At 45.1% G+C, this 23,372-nt stretch overlaps 1 protein-coding gene across 6 annotated transcripts in view; it reads right to left on the reverse strand.

Moving 5' to 3' along the window:
- LOC118287987 (zinc finger MIZ domain-containing protein 1-like) overlaps nt 1-23,372 on the reverse strand; it is a 133,887-nt gene that overhangs the window by 82,585 nt on the left and 27,930 nt on the right. Inside the window, exon 2 of one of the 6 annotated variants that reach the window (XM_047327780.1) lies at nt 14,810-14,932. The exons of 4 other annotated variants lie outside the window; for them this stretch is intronic. The gene's annotated coding sequence lies outside the window, so the exon portion shown is untranslated. Of the gene's footprint in view, nt 1-14,809; nt 14,933-23,179; nt 23,308-23,372 lie in introns of those variants that run through there. One more of the 6 variants, XM_047327779.1, reaches the window with a different exon arrangement.

The following is a 23,372-nucleotide window of genomic DNA, read 5'->3' on the forward strand; positions in this document are numbered from 1 at the left end:
TCTCTCCCCTTGTTTCCTATCTGCTTCAAATAAAATGAAAAAAGAAAAGAAAAGAAAAACAACCTGAAAAAATAGTAAATGTTGCTGTATTGCATTTTTTAAAAGGGGAGGATGAGTCGTTCTCAGGTGAAACCGAAATCAATCTGCACCAAAATCAACCAACAGATTCCAGTCAGGCTCTTTGCATGAACTAATAATTGATTGCTACACTGTGGAGGTTGTCCATAGGCTTCATGTAGCAACATTGAGCAACACAAATCAAATCGCACTTCTAGAATAGAATTAACAGCAGAGGAGCCGGAGATGTATAAATAACGTAGACGCCACAGCGGCTGCCGCAAACAAACCGATAAAAAAAGGCCACCAACTAATGCGACGCAGTGGCTGCCGATGCTCTCTGCTGAACGGTGAGCTGCAACGATCAGTCTTTTTTTTTTGCACACATCCTCGGTGATGTTGAGGGGGCGAATTAAAGCCTTATGCAATCAACGCTTCATAGAGGCCTTCATTTGTGTCATGTGAGAGAGTATAATGTGCCTCTGTTGTCGCAGCGCTTTCACACTGAATTGTACGAATCAATTTTTCTACCCAGGGCTCCATCGTTGGCTCTCTATTTCCCCCTCTCGTTCTGGCACTCTCTGGTTTCCCTCCCGTGTCACAGCACCGGACAGGATAAAAATTAAACGTATCAGCAGAAAAACACACAAGTGGAAATGATCTCGCCGCTCCGGCCGCTCGGGTCATGAATTCAGCTAACAGTGCTTATCACAGGCTGCCGCTATTAGTCTTAATAGCCGCGGTGACAACCCGCCTCGAGAGAAGATGGGCTCTGCTTCCCGGGGCTCACCACAGACAGGTGATTCTCATCTGCGGTCTCTTCATGTGTCACGGCGAGGGCAAACGCTGGCTGAGAAATGTCTGGCGGCTTATTGGGGCAAAACATCAGAACCTGACAGGCCATTATAGACACCAGAGCCATATGTTCCCGCACACTCAGCATCCATCAAGGGCAAATTAAGAATTCGATAAAGTGGCGATCGCATTCAAACCGTTCCTTCACTTTTATGTTGAACTAGGAGGATGTGAAGACCCAAAACACACACAAAGACGCTTTTCAAATACTACACACTTATATAACACTAAATGTTAACACGCAGTATGTGATAAGATTTCATCGGATACAGTTTTCGCAACTACTGACCAAAAAATTATTTTTATAATAATTTTTTGTGCTGGCAGCAAGTGGCACAAGACGTGCACCGACTTTGGTTTGCTCCCGTGGATGTGAAGCTCCACTAAATTATTTTCATATCTGAAATCTGACAGGTGTCAGTGGCAGTAACAAGCTCACAGAGATTTATCACCCAAGTCTGCAGCTCAGCTCTTTCTTTTCTTTTTTTACGTTTAACGTCTTTGAGCTCATTGTCTTGGTTAAGTCGCGCAGCTCTCTCTCTCGTAATTTCAAGCCACAGCCTCCATTCAACAACAACAACAACAACCAAAATTCTGCCCGCCACTACGGCAAATGCCAAACAGCCAAAGTTAGCAAATAGCTAATGAACATAATGGAGCCGCTAAAAGGGCAGATATTTCCCTCAGGAGTGAGCGGAGCCAAAAACACTTAAGAGAGGACAAATATTGGACTTCGCTGATTGCTAGGAACACAGCTCAAAAATAATAAAGTTGCTCCGTGCCTGCTGGACGCATAAATAAGCAATGACTTCATTTTTTGGACATGTTATGGCTTGAATGAAGGCGGCTTTCACTTTACAGAGAGAGAGAGAGAGAGAGCTTGTAGCTCGCCTTTAGCACCAGAACTTTAAACTCTGTGAGAAGAGCGTTTCTTGTGAAATGCTCCCCGAGAGGAACTGCTGACTTCTCTTCCCAATTCTTGTGTACGCAGGCATCGCGCCTTTGACCTCTTGTCAAAAGAACAAGATGTTGTCTAACAAGCTGTTCATCACGGGTGCCTCAGCCAGGAATTTTTGTCAAGTTTCATTGCTGCGCTCCGACTGCCCGTCACATGCCTTTGTCTATGGCGAAAACGATCGCTCGGACGGCATTAACAACTAGTCCTCCACCACTCGATTGTGAGCCCGGTGTACGTTCAAGCGACACATGTGAAAGCGCTTCACGGCTTGCAAGCGTGTGAGGGCATATTGCCAGGGTCAAGGAGTGTATGTGGCGTAAGCGTGAATGTCGTGGGGAGAAAAATGATTTTCTCCCTCTGAACTAAAGGTTACACTCTGTAGCCTGTCGAGGAGCCGTGCTGCGCTGCCTTTGAATGGGACACACAGCCATCTAAAGAGATGGAGCGGCAAAGTGAAAGTGTTTAGTTAGGTGCCTCACAAAGTGAGAAACCACGTGAAAGAAGCTCTTACAGTACAGTCAGCTCACATGATGGGGAGCCGGGGGCTGCAGCAACACCGCCGTGCGACAGAAGAACCCACCGGACACACCGAGATCCCCACTGCCCCTTAACATGGAGCCAGACAAACCCTGTTTGGAAAACAAATGTCAGGACATCTTTTCAGCCAGGACGCTTTCCCACGAGCCAGAGCAATCCTCAGCCCCGGCACTCCTCCACAGATGACCGAGCTTGTGACCGGGACCATGTCGGCATGTTCCCTACATTTAGACAGGGGGAGGGAGGAGCGACTTTGATCCACTTTGAGGCATGTCTTCCTTCACTGTCGAGAGCCGGTTAGGGGGTTTTACAGCGGAAGGGGAGACACTTGTGCATCCGCTCTGCCCCGAAAAGATGAAAGTGTTAACGAATCGTGGCGACTTTGAAGGGATTCAATGTTGCAGGAACTTCCAAACCATAAAAGACACAGCAGAAGTATCAGACCTCTTATCATCGCTGAGAGACGACACTATTCCACAGACATGACAAAGTGCAGAGATACTGGGCCGAACAGGCTGCAGCTGCGGATCAGAGTGCCGAACAATGGGAGTCTGTGCCGATTTTGGAGCCTGAACAATGGCAGGATGACATGGAGCCTGACAGACCTACACAGAGCAGCGGGATCTGCACTACAGACAGGAGAGGCAGCTTCACAGAGCAACAACGCTGCCAAAACACATCTCCTCGTCTTCCCTTTCCCTCTCCACACATCTTTTACGTGTTTTGGCACCTCTGGCACTCATAACTCAGAAGACAACAGGCAGACTTTGAGCATCACCATGAGCACAACCTTGTGGGGGGGGGGGGGGTGGTGAGTTACTGCTGAGCAAATGGGCACGTGCTAATCTTAACTGGAAGTTCAGGTGTCTGAAGCGCAAACTACTAGCTGGTCGATAATATTGGCCGATATGAGCAGTCATGTCCATATATGCATTTTTTACTTACATTTTACGTCCCAAAAAGGTAAATTGTTTGTATTCGGGGTTTTTTTAATTTTATTTATAGTTATTTATATTGGAGATTATGGTTAAACTGTGAAATAACAAGACTTAATTACATTTCTTTGTCGTACTGGTCTGATAATGTAAGAAATCATGTCCAAATTCGTATTGTTTTCTATATATACACATCGGCCAATTTATCGAAATTGGATTTTTTGACTATTTAATATCGATATCAGCATCTGCCTCCAAAAATCCAAAATCCAAATTTGCCTATTAAAAGATGGGGAAAAAATGTTATCATAATAAGATCACCAGATTTAAAGAAATGATTCAACATTTTGGGAAATACAACTATTTGCTATGTGCTAGCCAAGACGATCAATACTTTCATTCTTTTAAATGTGGATTAACAGCAAGCAGCCAGTTAGCTTAGCTTAGCATAAATGAATGGAATCAGGGGGAAACAGCTAACCTAGCTCTGTCCAACAGTAAATAAACCTACCTGCCACCTCTGAAGCTCACATAACCTAATATATCTTGTTTGTTTAATCCCTGTGAAAACAGACATAACGCCATTTTACATGGGGCTGTAAGCTTTGTATTTTACAGACATATACGTGATCTAACTCATGGACTTGTATGGGCATATAACAATAAAACAATAAAATCAAAACCAAATTGCCAAATGGGACGGATCTGGTCCCCGAGCCAGTGGTTTGAAACCATCGATTTTTTCATGGAGTGGATTTTATTGCAATAAAACTGAAATAAAACAATATACAAACTGAACAAATTCCTTACAATGTACAAAGGACACAAAAAAATGACAAAGAAATGGGAGAGCAACATCCAGGATGTGATGAAATCTCTTGTCTTCCATATGTCACTGAGGCGCTCAGTGTGTCCTTCATTATTAATGTCCTCGGAGCAGGACTTGAAGCAGCTTTGCTTCTCTTATCAATCATTTATCTGCTTTCCATTGAACACGCTCCGATCCTCCAGTGTCAAATCAGACATGAAGTGGCGGAAGAACCGCCAATCGGAAGTCTTGCCTTAATTAGACGAGGCCAACATGAGCCTCGAACACCTGCTCTCAAAAACGATCAGCAATGCTACACTAATGTGGCCATCCCAGGCAATCCGAACCCTGTCAATCATCTAATGCCCCACGCTCAGGTCTCATAAATCAAGAATAGGATGCCAGAGCCTCTTTGTGCTGTGAGGACGCCGCAACAGTGAAAACCAGAGATTGAATCGGATTCGAATAGTTTTTCAAACGCCACACCATTGCTGCCTTTCTCACTTTCCCACCTTGCACTCTGTCTGAACACGATCCCATTTCGCTCGACTACGGCGGGCGCTTGGTTAACAGCAAACATAATCAAACTTTGTGGTCTGTCTCTCCGCGGAGTGGAATTGAAGGCATATCGTGCAGAGTTCTTCGGCGGCGATCTCCAATTACCTTGTGCGTGCAAGTGTTCACTGCACTGGAACTTTTCCATTTCATCATTACACTCAAGCTGCCCCCATCAAAAGCCAAGCGGCGGCGGCGGCGGCACAGCAGAGCGTGTCACCCATGCACTGCTGGGGGATCCTTCCAAGCTGCAGTGAATTCCTGGTTTTGTCTGGGAAAAGATTCATGTCGATACAAACCACAGGTGCAGTGAGGGGCTTTTTTTTCTTCTTCTTCTTTAAACCGCCACAGTGGAAAGGGGCAGGGCAACACTCAGCTCCCCCTTGGCTATGTTTGTCACTATTACTCAGTAGGTCAACTTACCCCCAGTCTCATTTAGAGTTAAAACACTGAGGCTGGAAAGCTCTTTTTCTCTCCCCCCCCCCCCCCCCCCCCCCCCTCCCCCCGGGAAATGTCTCAGTTTGCTGAAAGCCACTGATGCAATCGTTCTCCGGCACTCACAATAGGTTTGGGAAACTAGAATGAGGGATTATTTGATGTAACTTGCATTCAAGGGGCCAATTCAGCCCGACCAATCAATACTAATCAACGGGGGGAGATGACAGGAGATGAAATTCCCTTTGCTGCAGCCAAAGTCTCGTGTATCAGGATTTGGAGTCTGCACTCGGGCTTCATCAGCTCCTCCTCTCGCAAATACAAAAGGATGAAAGGCTACAATTACTCTACGAGACCTACTTCATAAATGATTAGGAAGTTGCCAATATAATATTTATTCATACTTACAAGTGAGTACTTGAATAAATATACAGGGATACATTACACTACTGCCATTTAAAGGTTTTGAACGCAGGTCTTACATGGATTTTAACATGTGGTATTGTGTCTTTTACATGAAGGATCTGACTTCTTCCTCCGCTACTGCCCAAGTCTCATTTCAACACCCTGCAAATTATTAATCTACAGCATTAACCGTGTTGACAGTGTCAAGCTCTGGCAGCGTGCAGCCTGTAGAGGGGGCCTTTCATCTGAAGCAAGCGGCAACAAAGAGCATGAGCTTCTCATGTTAACACAGGAAGCATATATTTAATGAGACAACCGCCGCAATCTCTGCCGCCACGCTAAGTGAATCTGACCCCGCGCCGCAACTCGGCAACGCTGCCAAACAACAGTCACGGCGGTCTAGACGAGGCCGAGCTGTGAAGCTCTCGCACCGCACAAGGAATTTGTGTGCACTTTTCCCTCGGAGCAGCGGGGAAACGCATGACTGCCAGTGAAGAGGCAGCGAGATCCCCGCGGAGGTCAGAGCGCATCCCCGGAGGTGTCAGGGGGGAGTAAATGGACATGACTGCAGAACAAGGGGGTTATACCCAGTGTTCTCCCTCGTCCTTTCCTTCACTTCTTTCGCGGGGAGCTCTCAACGACTGGTCCCACAGAGCGGAAGCAGCACAGAAACCCCCCCACCTGCCACGCAATATTGGAACCGGAAACAATTGGCAGCTATGGGCAAAAACAACCACAAACGTAAATGTGACGTGAAGGACGACACAGGGATGGAAGTAGTGGCATGTCGAAGGGGGGGGGGGTCAACCTTGTTTGGCTGCTGCTGGTTCTCTGCACGGCTGGTTGAAGGCCGACACCAGTATCAAGGCCCATGAATATTCAGCGAGCAAGTAAATGAGGCAGATAGCACTTGACATGTTTAACATCCACCTTTGGCACCGTCCCTCCACAAAGCCAACAAGGTGAAGCAGCAGAACAAATACGTTGGTCGTTTGTGGGCGGCAACAATCCCTGCTGGCGAATCGGATGGCGTCTGGACAAAGAGAATGAGCTTTTTAGTGGGCGAGCTACATCAAAATAAGCCGGACTGGATTTCCTCCGTGGGATTTTGAGTTGAGCTAAACTGCCGGAGTTTTTCCTTTTTGGAGGCTGGCAGTAAAATAAAAAAATTGTGGCATTACGCCTTGCAATATGCTGACATTTACATTCTTAGAAAAACATGTTTCCCTCAACTATAATCCCTGCTGGTATCAAAATGTTTGCTCTCTAAATATTTACCAACCCTGAGTCACATCTAAAGCCTAACACAGGCACCTTGAGACTTCCTTTTTTTCTCCCCCCCCCCCCCCCCCAAGTGTTGCGTCCCAAAGGAAATGTTGTGAAAGCACTACAGACTATCTCGCAAGTGAGTAAACTCTGTGAGCACACAACACATTCCTCCAACACCTCAAACAGCTCTGAGGAATAAAATTATATATAATATATATATATATATATATATATATATCTGCCACCGACAAACTATGCTGCTTAAAATCAGTGCCACTCCCAAGCGAGAGACAAACATTTGTTTTTGAATTTGCAGTTTTTCAACACCAAAAAAAAGCAAAGAGTAGTCAATGTGTAACTATTATGGGCAAAGTCATGTAAATATTGACACTTTCATAGTGCTCTGCGTGCGTATTCAGTTATAGTCATTTAACATATGCCCAGTAATATTCCAGATGAGGGTAGTTGTAGGAATACCCCACTAAGAAAAAAATCCATCTTTTAAGAATCACATATTCGCATAGATGTTGTTCTGATGCTGCGCTCCCATTCGTGGCTGGCAGGCATCACCTGCTTTATCCAGGCATCAAAATCAGAGGTTCATTCTCGAGCCTGACCGATATCTATATGATATATGGCGATATGAGCCTTTAACAGATATAGTTTGCCAATATGAAAAGTTTTATTTCACAGAATAAACTATGCAAAGGAGATCTTCATTGGTGTTTATATTTTATGTTAAAAAAAATATCAAGTTCTACATATTTGATTGTGTTTGTCTTTTCTTTATATTTAGAGTTATTTATAATAAAGTTATTACTTTCCCTTATTTTTCTTTCTCATAATGGTTTGATCAGCCGACATATTGGTATCGGCATTGGCCCCCAAAAATCCATATCAGTCAGGCTGGTTGGTTTCCAGCTGACCAGTCACGTCCAGTCATATTCATATTTCAGGAGTGCAGCAGGGACATTAAAATTAGGTCTGTAACTAACAACTACTTTCAATTGTTTGACAGGGAAAAAAAGAGTCACTAAATGTCTGTCACAATTTCTTAATCCCAGTCTTTGGATTGCCACACTCCAAAATCCAAAGAACTTCAACTTACTTTCCCGTAAGACTATAAGAAAAGCAGCTTATGAATCAAATGAAGAGATTAAACCAGGTGTTACTCTTGGTGATTTGACGATTATCGAAGAACTTGCTGATTTAGTTTTCCGTCTATCTACCAGCTGATTATTCGAATCATTACTCCTCTCACTCTACTTGTCAGTATTACGCTGCTGATCTACCAACTCAGCCTCCTCCTTACGTGGCAAATTCTGGTTTTGTTTATCTATGAGATTTAGTGCCGTGTTCATGTGGGATTGGTTCTCCGGCAGATTTCATATGGAGTCTGGGATTCTTTGAAAGCTTCCTTAAAAAGCAGAGCATTTTCGTACACAATGTAACTTAAAAAACATTTTTTAGGGCAATAAGTGGTCACGGTCTTTAATGTAAATCTAATACAGTCGTGGTGCCACTTTTAAGAAAAAAGCTCAAACATTATGGGGTTAAGCTTCATATAGTCAATTGAATATCTTCAGGTATTGGACTGTTGGTCGGACTGAAGAAGCAATAATATGAACACGTCATTTCTCGCCTCTGAGGAATCGCAATGAGCAATTATTTACAGTTTTTTTTGTGATATTTCACAGACAAAACGATTGATTACGTAATCAGCACATTAATCGATGCTGCAAATACGTGTTCGCTGCAGCCCTTCTATCGTTCAGTGGAATCATGTTGCGGTGACATGAGCATATTGTGTTTTTTCTTTATTGTGCAATCCAATTTATTGAAAAATACTCTTTCTGTTTATTATCGCGGTATTGATTTCAGCTCAGGTTTAGCTGCCGTGATTATCTGATGCTCACAAAGGAGGGATTTTTTCTTTCTTTACCTGTACTGGGGTTGGTTAACTGCTCGTGCATCATCACATATATCAACAAAACGAGTAGTTGGTGAAACAAAGTGGCCACGCTTCGAGCACCACCCGGCTCAGCTCTGTGTCTGCAGCCCCCAACAGGCACCCAGCTCCCAAATGAACCGAGAGGCTGTGCGCCACTAAACGCCACGCGCACTCTTAACCTCCCCTTACCCCCCGCCATCTCCCGGCCACCCACCCCCACTGCTCGGTGCTCCCTGCCTCCTGATAAGCCGGAGTGCCAGGCGTGCCAGCGCCGCTGATGGCTCCGTTTGCACAACCGCTCCATTGTTGCCGTGCAGAGTGGACGACTGCACTTTGGACCTTTCAGTGGGGGGAAGCCTTTTATTGTGTTTCCCTTAAGGGCATCCACTGTGGTTTATCTGCAACCTTCCAACCGCACACACTCACACACACTTTAAACACTGCATTAAGCATATCTAAGGTTCGAAAACATAAACGGCAGCCACTGCGTATCCTTTGCTGCTGTGATTAGGTACTGAACAGACACTTTGCCTGGCTGATTTTTTTTTGGGGGGGGGGCTTAAAAACACTAAAAGGCAGCTGAATTATCTGTGTTGCTGGAACCTGATCCGCTGCCAGCTGACCTTTTCCACAAAGCAATATTAAATGTAACAGTTGGGCTCAGTTAAGTGATTGCAATTTACGAGTCCATTTAACTTGATTCAATATTGGATGACAAATGATTACCTTGGTGAAGTAAAGCTTGCGTGCGCGAAAATAACCCCGCCACGCACAAATACACAGCTTTATCAAACTTAACAATCAGTTCACTGTCTGTCTGCTGCGAGTCTGGCTCAGCGGAGGGCTGAACAGAATTTTAAAAATGCATGACAAGACTAGAGGAAGGAGAAGAAGAAGAGGTTGCATATTAAATATCCACATATACATACTTGTTTCCCCCTCCCCCCAAACTCCATTAAGCTAAAATTGATGCGTCTTGAATAGTCGTTGCCTCCGAATACAGTCAACCTGGCCAAATGGATTAAGTGAATCAAATTCCTTCTCCTGAGGACATTGAGGAAGTGTCAAAATGAAACATTTTCAATTTAGCCCCTCGAGGTCCAAGATTCCTTCATCCTGCTGTAGAACAAGCTGCTCACTGCAAAAACAGGCTGCAACACGTTGCTAGACGTGGCCCGAGCATTAAATTATCCAGACACACAATCCACATATTTTGATTCACTGTGCAGCCAGAGACGAGTTCCATGACTTTCAGGCACCCAGCTCCGACTTTTAAAGAAACAATGTCGCCTACTTTGCACACTCCTCACTGCTCTCTTTTCAGCCACATCCTCTTGGATTTTATGACTCTGGTTAAAATGCAACCATTAAATATTCATGTTTGAGGGCTTTCACCCGTGAAGCAGTTTCCCCTTCTCTCCCTCTCTCTCTGAGCTTTAGAGAAAGTGAGAAAAACTTTTTGATTTTAACTGACAGTAGCTAAATATTAAAAGAAAAAGAAGCTTTGGGGGTTCAGCAAAGTGGAGACTACTTCTCTGCGCCGCCTCATCCTCATTGTTTTTAAATTTCCAGACTGTAGTGAGAGACTCTTGTCGTGTAAATTAACATGACAAACTGCTGAGATTAATGAAAACAAATACTCAGTAGCTGAACAATGACATTATGGAAATTGATGCTTGACAATCATTCCAAAGAGAACAGTGTTTTCCCTTTTTTTTGTCCTTTAGTCATCTGCAACACATCACACAGCATGCAACAAAAACTACAGTACGTCTTTGAAAAATATTGCTCATTAATTTTTCACTTGTTGTCTTGGCTGTTTATCATGCAAAACACTTCCTATCAGCAGCGAAAGTAATGACACAAATAATTCACACTTTTCCCTTTTAGAGCTCGTGGCATGCCGAAATCCATAATACAGAGCAAGTTAAGAGAGTCTATAAAAGATTAAGGAGGAAATGATGTCTGCAGGTATAGACGGCAGCATAAATAAGGCTGAAATGTGATTTTGCTGCAGTGAACATTAGGGAAATTTTTCCGAGGCTTTATTTGGGTAGATGTGATTCGCATACAAATGGCGGGATGCTACATTGAGGGCCTCTCCAAACAAGTGATTTTGTAGACAAATGAAGCAACTGCTCCGACATGAGTGGCTTTGCACCAAGTCTTTGTGCCCGAGGTGGCGGAACGCATGTATGACACACTCGCCGCCATAAGTTGATTTAACTGCCGGGGGGGGGAAAAATTCATGAGGTGAGAGTAAACTGAAGCCGGACAACAGTGTTGTTTGTCTGAGAGCAGTGGAGGCGCCGTTAGTTCATTCACTCCCAACTAATCTCGTGCCACTCTCAACAAATGAGGGACTGAACTAATAATTGGGCTATTAAAGGATATTATTGTGTTAGCTGAGCATTGCCACAAGCAAATGTACAGTCAATCACTAGATTGGTCTGAGACTGGGAGAAGCGATTGATTACTCTTTCATCAGTCGCCACAAGTCTCTTCTGCTTCAGCACCGAGCAGCTGATTGAGATGAATCAAAAGGAACCCCCCACCCCCCTCTACTTTTCTACTGCATCAGTTTGAAAGAAGCCACTTGTCAGACACGGGCAAACTTTTCCACCGCTGCTCATCGACGTCTTTGATCCCAGACAAGCAAGAAAAACAAAAGGTGGTGGACTGCTTGTGGGACATGAAGGCTTTCAGAGGCATTCTTCCACTCTTGGAAAGCTGCCCGCTCCTTTGAAAGGGTTTTTTCTTCAGGGCGAAGAAAAAAACGCCGGTGACGTTACCCATTCTCAGCCCAATTAAAATTGATTGAAAACATCCAGGAGACACTGTACGGCTAATATCATCACAACCATAGCTCGTCAAATACAAACAAATACGCCGTTCAAAAGGACAAAAAAAACAAAAAACAAAGGAGCCTTCCCCGGCCTTTTGAGTTCATAACCAGCATTTAATCCGCTGTAATGGTTTGCAATATGACAAGTCAGGTGAAATGTACTGTGACAGATTGAATGGGACCCAACATAAATATGATTACAGCTCACGCGCTCTTCTCCACCTCCCTCCTCCAAAAGGACGTGTCTGTCGTCGCCACACAAAGACGCAGGAATACGCAGCCTCGAGTGATGAGCCTTTTTTTCAGTTTGCTCCTCAAGATCAGTTGATGTAAATAAAAATAAAATATAAAATAAAAACAACCAGGAAGCCACAAAGAAACATGGGTCTTGGAACCGGGTATGTTTTGTTTGTTTTTTTTATTCAGTTTTTGTCATTTGACCTCAAACATCAAAGGTCAAGTGAAACAAAGCAACTGTGTGTGGTGAAATTCACTGGTTCTTACTTTACAGATATGAATATTTGCTGTTTTTTGGAAATCCACATAACTGCAAATTTTATATTATTTAGCTTTTTGGCAGTTTTCCACCATTAACTGACATTTGATGGATTATATGATCAATTTATTTAACAAGAACACAATGAACAGATTCGTGGATCGTGAAAACAACTGAAAAGCTTTTAGGTGGAATATTTATATATATATATATAAAGAAAGAAAAGAAAAAACTCTTTGCCGCACTAGAATCAAGACGAATGATCTTAGATACTTGAGAAAACTTTGAAACAAGTCGGGTCGAATCAGAAACAGGCTGAAATAATGTTACTGCAGATAGAACTGCGAAGAAGAAAATAAAATAGGGAAGGCGTTTACAAGGTTGTGTGGCAACAAGACTCTTTGTCCCAAGCAAAGTCGTAAAACTGTGTGAGAAGTGGCAACACATAGGAGAAATTCTTCTAAAGAAACCCACTATGCCCCCCCAGAAGTCAGATTAGGTTTCACATTCCTAACTCACAAATAACACACACGCACGTACGCACACACACAAGAGAGAGAGAGAGAGAGAGAGAGAGAGAGAGAGAGAGAGAGAGAGAGGTGGAATGAGACACAGACACTTTTGTTGCTGAGACATTTCTGACCTCAGACCAGTTCATCTCGCTGACGGTGTTTACACCGTGAGTCAGGCACAAGGTTATCTTCTCTCTTGTTCGTCGTCCAAGATGTGGAGGATCGGCTCCCAACGCCCACCCCACTTCCATCACCCCCCATGCTAATGTAACACACATTAGTGAAACCAGCCGCACACTGTGTGCGTCCATGGTGACACGAGGGATGCTGGGCCCTCGGGTGGGCCATCGCACTGCCTCCCTCCCTCCCTCTCTCCCTCCCTCTCTCTCCCCACATGCCAGGCACATCGCGGGCGCAGCCTCACACCACTGCGACTGTGACTCAAACATGCCCTGCTTTTAGAGCAGATGGTCAAAAATAGCGTCGGCCGTCAACATTTTTGGAAGCCGCGGAGCCCGTTGGGCCGCACACGGTTTGCCAAGGAGGAGTAGGGGAACAATATACTCTGTGTGTGTGTGTGTGTGTGTGTGTGTGTGTGTGTGTGTGTGTGTGTGTGTGTGTTCAAAAATAATCTGGTCAGTTACAGCTTTTCTCTGTTTGATACTGACAAAGACGACACCCTGTTGTTTGAAAAGAGATTATGCAACCTGCACCTATAAATAGGAGTGTGAAGTGTGTGTCTGCAATGTGTGTCCCTCTGCGTGTTTACATCCAGACCACGCCGGCCAATTAATTAGCATCATCAGCAGCGGTAGTTGTTTTATGCTGTTGGCGTCCGAAACAATTTGTCGTCGCTGCAAAAAGGTATAAGGCGCTCATTTCCCAAAGCCGCCGCGGCCGCCGGCGCTGAGGACGGGACAGCCCACCAGCGACTGGACGACGAAGGGAAATAAGGAAACAAGACAGGATGTGTTTACAGAGGAGTTATTTAAAGGCACCGCTGGGATAGCAGCGCACGTGGCTACGAGCCATATTTTTGGACACTCGCATGCTGTGCAGATACACAAACGCATATTTCATGTCCTGATTCCTCAGGTCATTCAGAGAAACATTCAGCAGTGCCAAGTTATTAATCATCTTAACACTCGGCTGTTTTTCCCCCCGTCTTTTGGCACTGCCACTACACTTCTTTCCGGGGGTTGTCAAAGACAGTGTTTATGCATGTCCAGAATAAGACACTCAGAAATGTCCTTATTTGACACGTCAATTGCATTATACATGTTGTAGGACAATTTGTCTGAGACTGAAATTGTACAAATTGTGTGTGTTTTCAATTTTCCTGGAGTTTTATCATCCCTCTTGATTGTTCTGTTTGTTTTTCCATCTTAGAGACATTGGAGAGTTTTGGCCCTACACAACCCATCATGCTTTGGGCTGCGCAGTTCTTTGAAATTACATATTTGTTTACTTTCTTGCAAATCTGCACCATGACAACTTCAGCTACCAGCAGTTTACACTGCAGTCAACAATCATGTGCACGACTCTCCGACACTGAAGAAAGAATCTGAGGCTATACATCCAGTTGTCATCCACCTGTCCAGACAAGCGTTCTAGCTCCGTATCAAAAAGGCAACGCACCTGAAAACGCATGTCACGTGACCATTCACGTACACTGGGCATGTGCGTGTCGGTGTAAACAGGAAGCAGATCTGTCTACGCTGCGGTTGGTTGCTCAGTTACAGAAAACACTACAAAAACAGCAATTGTGAAAAGCAAAGAGTGGGGATTTTGTTTTTGGGAGCAACAACGAGGGGGAACTTTTACTGACACTAAGGGTTAGCAAAGTTTTGCCTTCACCGCCGGTAGTCGAGTGACGACTGACAATCTCAGTTTTTGCCCGTCCATACTATAATGCCCGTCCTCTGAATTTTCAAACTAAGCATATGTGATTTCTTTTGAAACTCAAACCTAGTTCATTCATAAAAAAAAAAATGTAAGTCACAGTGATCCCACCCTAATAAACCCCAAAACATAGGAAGCACAAATAAAGCAAGATCTGAAGGACATTTATCCAGAGTGGACAAAGAAAATGTTGCCATCACTGAAAAGAGTAAGATGCAGCAACAGCATAGAGGTGCGAGTTATGATCCAACACACATCAGTGGGACGCTAAGGGTTAATGTAGTCCAACCTAGGGCAGTGCCGGGACTTCTCTCGTGTTCTTCGCTCACTGCCCACAGCTGTCACGTCAGGGTATCAGCTCCGGTCCGTGATGCATGCCTTGCACCTGGGTAACCGACCGCACACAGACACCCTGTTGGAACGAGGGTAGACGGTGTAAGCTGACACACTGGGCGCTGGGTGTGGTGCCACTGCTGCTGCCCGCGAGACATCATCACTTACAACAGTCATCCTGCAGTCATTATGCAAAAAATAAAAGTGATACCTGACCCAATGTTGGAGAGATAAAAGCACGCTGAACTAACTGAAGATAGGAGAGTATAAACCACGAGTTTGTCGACACACTTGAGAGGGGAGTATTCGCTGCTTTTCTCCGCTTATATATTATCATAAATGTGATTTCGGCCAAAAGCAGGCAATGTGAAGACATCACCCTGGGCTCTGAGAACTTGTGACGTTTTATTGACAATCTCATCAAAAAAGTTGACGATGGAGGATAAAAGTAGTCATCTGTTGCAGTCATGTAATCCTCACTTAGCAGGCTTGCGTTTCTCAGACGCTGCTGCGAAAAAACGATATGATCCCGCTGCTGCTGCTTTCTCTGGAAAGAATCGTTGCTGTTGTCTAGAAGTTTCCTCTGTTAGAACCCTACCTCATCACAGTTCTACATTCCGAACCCTTAAAAATGTATTCTCTGAATCGGTTGACGCTTTAACTGGCTACCGGTTGACATGAGAGTTTGGAATTTGATGCGTCTGTCTGAGCTGTTTCAAATGTTTCTATGCACCAATCATAATTTATCAATACAGCAGCCTCCATGTCATCTAGAATCTGTTAATTAGCAAATGGCACAAATCCCCAGAGTCCAAGGTGACATGTTCAAGAAGCCTGTTTGTTACTCAGTCAACATTCCAAAACTCAAACTATTGAATTATCATTGATATGAAACAAAGGAATAGCAGCAAAGTCTCACCTTGAAGAATCAGAAACATAATGTGTTGAAAGCCTGATGCCACGTGACAAAAGTACAAAAGGGGCACATCTGTTTTCAGATATGAACTCGGGAAAATGTCTGGAAAATTTGGGTCCTCTGTATTCTGTACATTCTCACACACAGCCCTTGCAGAAAAGTTCGTGAAAATGTTCTGAAAGCAGCATTCTTTGACATAACCTGTAAATAATAAGTTTCCAAATAGCTGCAAAATGATGCATGGAATAATAATAAAAGGCTGCTTTAAAAAATTGGGATCGTCACTCAGACCCAAAGCCTATAAGCCTCTTCACTTTGGGTCATTGCAGGCTCTGCCACAGTGACAGTATGCAAAGGAGAGCAGCTGAAATGCAAAACGATATTTCAACAACCAACATTTTAAACGGCCTCTTTGCGTGTCAAAATATGGTGACAGACGAATGACAAATCACATGAAACATGACGGTGGATTTTATCAACTTGTGTTTTACATCTTGATAACAAAGCGTTTGTCTTTGAGGTGGAGTGGTGGGGTAAGAAAGGCTACAAAAAAAAGAAGGCGGGTGTGTCCGGGGCAAAGAGATTACCCTCAGACCTTTTCTTTGAGAGAACGGGGGAAGGACGTTCCCGGTGTGTATAAGTAAATCGCAGTTCATTTTCCCAGTCAGAGAACAATGAGAACCTCTGTTGAATGTAATTCCAGCACTTGCTCAGAATCACCTTCATTACTCATCAGAGGTGTGAATCCCTCGCTCCTAAAAAAAATAATAATAATAATAATCTGACAGTCATACTGGAGTCTTTTCAGCGCCCACTTTTTGTGACACTACACCTCTCGAAAACATTTGTTAAATTTTCGAGAGCAGCTGCTGGTTGTCGTGTCCCCCCCCGCCGCCCAGAAATTTAGGAGGGAAATATGTTCTGCCGTGCAACACTATCTCCACGCTGCAAGATTTGACAACACGTCAGGATCCCCGGGTTGTGGACCCTGTTTAATTTATAGAGGCTGAGACTTTGGAGCAGCCAGATGTCATCCATGATTCAGAGCCTTTCATTTACACTTAACACTGCAGCGCTGCGCTGTGACATCATCTGCGTATGTTTCTTCACAGCATGTCACATTCAACATGCATGAGCCTGCGAGTGCTGGGGGCCTCAAAAAGCTCTAATTATATCCAACGCGGGTTTAAGACTCAGATTGGATCCTTTTTCTTTTTTTTTACTCACAACTATCATGTCGCACACAAACTCGCCTGTTTAACTCACTTACAAAACCCGCATCAGCAGACATGAACTGAAGTATTAGTGGATTTTAATTGCATTTCAGCTTTAATGACGGGACTTCTAGGTCTAGGTTTACACTTTAGGGGCTTCAATTGACTAATATTTTCATCATGAATAAATAAAAATGCTATTAGACCAGTGAAAAATGTCCATCTCCTGTTCTACGACATCTTCGAAGACGTTGCCTTGTCCCAAAGACATTCAATTGAAATGAAACGGAGAAAAGACGTAAATCTTCACCTTTCAGAAGTTGTATGTTGTTATGTTTTTCTCTCCAAAAACAACACTTCATCAAAATCACCAGATCATTTTCTGGAAGGTTGAAACATGTGGCACGTACAGTAGCTCGCATGCCTCCCATTTCTTCAAGTCGTCCGTCAGTCACTTTGAGCACTAACAACAAATTCTGCAAGAGCTGCAACGATTAGTCGATCACCAGAAAATCAATACGCAGCCCTTTTGTGAATCAATTTATCCTTTTAGTCATTTCTTTGTGAAACAAATTCCTGCCTCTTCCAGACTTTAGTCTTTTCTTTGTCATACACGATGCTTTATCCATTTAAGGGTCGCTGGAGCCAATCCCAGCTAACATTGGGCGAGAGGCGGGGTACACCCTGGACAGGTCGCCAGCCTATCACAGGGCCACACACAGAGACGGACAACCATTCACTCTCACAATCACACCTACGGTCAATTTAGAGTCTCCAATGAACCTGACCCCATTCTGCATGTCTTTGGACTGTGGGAGGAAGCCAGAGAACCCGGAGAGAACCCACGCATACACGGGGAGAACATGCAAACTCCACACAGAAAGGCCCTGGTTGAACCGGGATTCGAACCCAGAACCTTCTTGCTGTGAGGCGAAGGTGCTAACCACTACACCACCGTGCAGCCCCCATCTGAAGATATCACTTCGGTATTTTTTTAACTATTTTTGGACGTTTCATTCAAGAAGATAATCAGCAGCAACCCTGCACATAAATGATATCTCAAATACTGAGGGAATTTCCCTGGTGTGCCAAGCGGGCACGGGAACAATTCAGAAAATATACTATTGAGCCCTATTAATCATAAGATGTGTATTTTCTGTTCCGACTAACTTCCCCTCCAGCGTGGCTGCAGCTGTAACAGGAGGCAGGCCTATTGTTCAGACTAACAAGGGGCGCAGAGGTCACTTGCATTTTCACAAGAGCTTTTGCCAGAGGGGCTGGGGAAGCAACCGGCCCACCAGTCTGTTTAGTATGGATCTACACTAAAGCTTTTTCTATAAAGTCACATCATTCCCAGTCTATTATAGAGGGGGATGGATTAGATTAAGTGAGATTATGCAGAGAGGGGCTCCCTAAAAAGAGCAAAAATAACACGCTCAGTACTTAGCAGGCGAGTCAACAGCGGGATTAAGCCAAAAGGACACGTTCAAATCCAATGCTAATATGCACAATGGCCATCCTTCCACACACTCAACATTTAAGTGGTCTCAAATGTTATTGCCTCCGATTTCCTTAACACATTTCGCAAGCTGCAGGCGAAACAAAAAACCCGACTTTTGTTATCACCATCATTATCGCGTATCATTATTGTGTTCATAAAACTGAAACTCACCCACGATTTGACAAATCTAAAAAAGCCTCAAACTGAGGATGACTCTTCTTCCCTCCATCAAACTGTCATCCCTTCTTTCCTTGCTGTCAAACCCTCTCTCTCTCCCTCTCTCGCTGTGCTTGTGCAACAACAACTCCGAGCACCAACGCAACTGAAAAAAATGCACAAAGTGGCTGCACACTCTAACATGATTAAATGATGTGTGGTCTGGCATAACTCCCAGCACCTCTCCCATCCCTCACTCCGCACTGGATCTCCCTCCTGGAAGAATGAAAAAACACACGCGCTCACGCACAGATTCCCTTTCCCTGAGCCGTGTTGTGAAAATAGAAGCTTCATATTAACAGTCAACAGTCAAGCTCATAGGTACAGTCTGACCATTTTTTTTCACAATCATAAAAAGCCCTCTGCACACGGTACACATTACTGCAGCTCCGTGTCACCGAGGTGGAGCGTCACAAATCCCCACAAACACACACATGAGGAATGCGGAATAACACACACACGCGCGGTTATTTTCTTATTCTGAGAAGTGAAAGGACTATTTGAGTCCAAACCAGACTAATACCAAATACTCCAAAATGTATTAGCAGCAAAATGTACAAAAGGTATGAGAAGGATGAATTTTCATTTTCTTAATGTACCTGTTAAAAATCTACTCAGAGGAATCAAGTCTTTGATGAGTCGCTCTCTTAAGCAATGTTTAAGATGACGTTGACCCGACGTGTGGCAGCCATGTGTTTCGGTCATGTTCTTCCTAACACGCCAATTGAATGTACATCTTTACCTCGTGTCAGATGGTGTTAGGACTCATCTTGAACCCGCAGCAATCACAGTATTGTTTCTGATTCCGCCTCCTGCACTTTGCCGCTTCCAAAATATGCGGCGTATGTGACCTTTTATTCATCAAGCGTTTGATTTTACAGGAGGTGGAAATCGCCTGTACCCACTCCCACTCCTTATTCCTCCTGGAACATGCAAGAACATTGTTTTGCTTTGTTGAAATAGAAATAAAAATAGATGTACTATGAATGGTTCACAAATTTTAATAAAACATAAGGACCTTTTTTTTTTGGCCCATGCTGGAGGGTTTGGTTTTTGGTGCGATTCCAGAGTCACAGCTCTAATGTCTGTAGCCACTTCAATGTAGATTTAGTTATTTATTTTGATACTTGTTTGTTACTTTAAGTCTTTTCACATAGCATTGTTCAAGCTATGTGCACTGCACTCTGTAGACAAGTTCTTTTCTTGTCAATGTTATGATTGACACAAGATTAGTAACTTGAAAAGTCAACAAAGTGACTGAAATGATTTCCTGCTTCTTTCACAGGATATCATGAGCCAGCAAGGTTGTGAAAGACTGGTTTCATCTGTAGCAGCTTTCAGACACGCACTGAGGTCCAGACATTTTTCTGAAACTCTCCTGCCAGCCCATGAGCCCATGTGAGAATAAAGCAGGAAAATCTCAGGAAATTCGCCTGAATGTTCCAGAAAGGTTCCTCCTGTTGTGGGCGCGTCTGACTCTGACAATCCCCCCGCTGCGTTCTTCAAATGTCAACGGCAAAATGTCCCGGACCCAATTTTCCCAGACATTTTTGGGGTTCATGTCTGACAACAGCGGACAACAATGCAAAATATCTCATAAGATTATCATCGTTTTACAAGGAGGCTTGTTACTATGCTGTCGCTGTTTCTTTCCACTTAACAACCTCACTGTCTGAGGTGTTGACGTATCACACTAAACATTAACAATGTTAAAACTGCACACAAGTACCGTAATAACAGAAGATTAAGCTTCTCCAACTGTCCAGTGACAACCCTTTCTGTACCGGAGAGCTCAACGCTCGCCCTGCACTCCTCCCCCCACTCAATTGGAAATAGCCATACCAGTGCGGTGATTCATCCCAGGAGTTTATCTGTCAGGCAAAGACAACACGGAGAAGGACCTTGAGCGAAACCTACACACGCCTCCCACAGGCTCTGAGCACGGAGGAAGAGCAGTCGGCCGGCCGCCGCTCACTCGCTCACCTTTTTCCCTGTTAGTGAGCTTAAGAGAGCGCTCGGTGCGCGGGAGCTGCCCGCCGCAACTGGAACTCCCAGGCCGAATCAATAACATTATGACATTATACGCCACCTAACAGCCCTGTTTGCCAGCTACTTAAGCACACGTTGTTGGTTAAAAAAACGGGGGGAGGGGGGGCTCAGGCTGGAAACCTTTGGGGAATGGGTTTAGTATAGCTGCTGGACCAGACTGTCATATTTCAAAAATCCCTTACTGTCGGGTGTAAAATGACACTGCACATTATTTCCTGTCTCGGGATTATTTTCGGAGCATCAGTGTTTCAGCCGGAGAGCGTGGCCAGTTGAGACGCGGCGGCTCTCGGCCTCCTCTCGGACCAGGCCAGCAGTGCTGCTCGGAGGTAATGAGGCCTCTTGTGTGTCCTGTCTGATCTGAGGGTTGAATAATTTCCCATGTGGCGCACACACTCGGCCATCTCCAGCTTCTGCATTTACTCCCACCACCGTAACTCAGGTGGGTGGAAAAGGGCGACAGCGAAAACTCCCACCCTACACTAAAAAAAACATGTCACCATTGTCGAGCCACCGTGATCCACACAGACCCCGGGCTGCCTGCAGTCCAGACACGGAGAAACATTTACTTCAGGGTTTTTATGTCTCAAAGATACGTGATAATGAAGCTTGATTTATTTTTGAGGTCTTTGCTCACTAATCTGTGGCAGCGGTAGCTGAATGTCTTTTTACAGTTTCAATCTGCCTCACTCGCTACGTGCGGACTCTTTTCACTGGTCAGTAGGAAACTGAGAGTTAATAAATGGTCTACTTCAGCGCCCAGACACACGTGCTGGGTTGCAGATCTCCGTTTCAATGTGTCTTTTGTCTGACGGCTGGTGTTTCAACATCCTCAACTTGAATGGAAGAAGGTCAGCCTGGTGGGGTCTGCCCCATGGTTATTCAGGAGCCCAACCTGGGGGCCCCTTGGAGATGGGGTGACTGGGAGGGAGGGAGGGAGGGGACGGAACAGAAAAACCCTCCTCCTCTGTCTGACATCCACCTCCCGCCTCCTCCCCAATCCACTGGAAGTTTGAGGTTTCCACACACAAATAGAGCTAAATCAGCTTTTAATCACACAAGCCATCGAACGCTAGCGATGCACGCAGATTGAAAGGCGACCCATGCAGCTATTTCAGCAATCGAACGTCCATGTGGATAAAGATGGCTGCCTCCTGCCTGCGTCACGATCCTGTATTCTGAAAGTTTTAAAAGGAAGTTGAGCGGAGAAGCCTGTCAGATCAGAGGGCTGCAGGCAGGCAAGCGGCTACTAAACCAAAACCAGAGCCACGGATTACATGACAGAAATGTAAACAAGCCACTCGGGCCCTCTGCTCAATAGCTGCTATCAACACACAAGTTTCACATGAGCCTCAGCAGCTGGGTCCAGATTCTGATGATGATGATGATGATGCTGCTGCTGCGGCGGCGGCGACGACGACACGAGGAGAACAAACTTCTCAGCAACATAACAAAAACAGGAAGAGCTCTCCTGGACATCAAAATACATGAAACATCTGCACGTTGTTTGTCTGCTTGATGCACCCCAATTTTTTGGGAAAGCAGAAATAAAGAGCATGTATATGTGTATGGCGGAAACACACTCCCTCCATCCCTCCTCCATCCCTCCTCTCTCTCTCTCTCTCTGTGACAATGGTTAGGAAGCAGATCATGGAGTCTAGCTCACTTTTTCCTCACCCCCCCCCCCCCCCCCCCCCCCCCACCCCCCACTTGGCCATGATTTCTGCTTCCTGGCCAGATGTACAGCAAAAAAAAAAAAAAAAGGGAAGGAGCCCAGTTCAATATTTGAGGCCCCCTCTCTGCCCCTAACTGGGTCCATGCTCAGAGAGCAGGAATTTCAGGGGGAGTCAACTTGTGAGACCTTTACCAAGCCAACAATGACCTACAGCACTGACACACACACACACACACACACACACACACACACACACACATATGTATATATCCATAAATGCATTGATGTGTGATGGTGGACACGTGCGCATGGGTGCTGATGCTAACAAAGTTCAGAAATAAACATGGCTTTTACATGGAACAACCCGCGCACTGCAGTGGCCGCTGCCTGGTCCACAGTTGGTGTGCAGCGACAAATCCACATGAGACGGAACCATCAGAAGGTTAAGAAACCTGACTGTGCACCATAAACACACACACACGCACACACACACACAAACACGCACACACACACACGCACGCACGGCGGCGTGATTCATCCTGCGCGACGCGCGCACGGGCAGCCCGCGACAGCAGCCTCGGAGCCCCCGACGCTCCACGGATCAACGCGGCATCTGTTACCAACGAAATGCACAACCTGCTGAAAAGAGCCCGCCGGTCCGGTCCGGTCCGCTCCCCGACGGCGGCGCGGTGGGAAATACGAAATGTAACACACACACGTACACACACACACACGTACACACACGCGCGCACACCGACCCGCTGCCGTGTTATCAACGCGCTCCGACGCGCGCCCCGGTGCCAGTTGGAGTGGTCAGTCCATTGTGGAGAAACAACCTGGAGCCAAAGTGGAAACAAAACCCTTCCCCGAGACGAGAGCCTCCTCGGCGGCGCGGCGACACCGGGAGCGAGCGACGGTAAGTTTTTTGTATTGTGTGTGTGTGTGTGCAGC

This window comes from Scophthalmus maximus, chromosome 16, assembly GCF_022379125.1.
Source record: "Scophthalmus maximus strain ysfricsl-2021 chromosome 16, ASM2237912v1, whole genome shotgun sequence".
NCBI classification, from domain to species: domain Eukaryota; kingdom Metazoa; phylum Chordata; class Actinopteri; order Pleuronectiformes; family Scophthalmidae; genus Scophthalmus; species Scophthalmus maximus.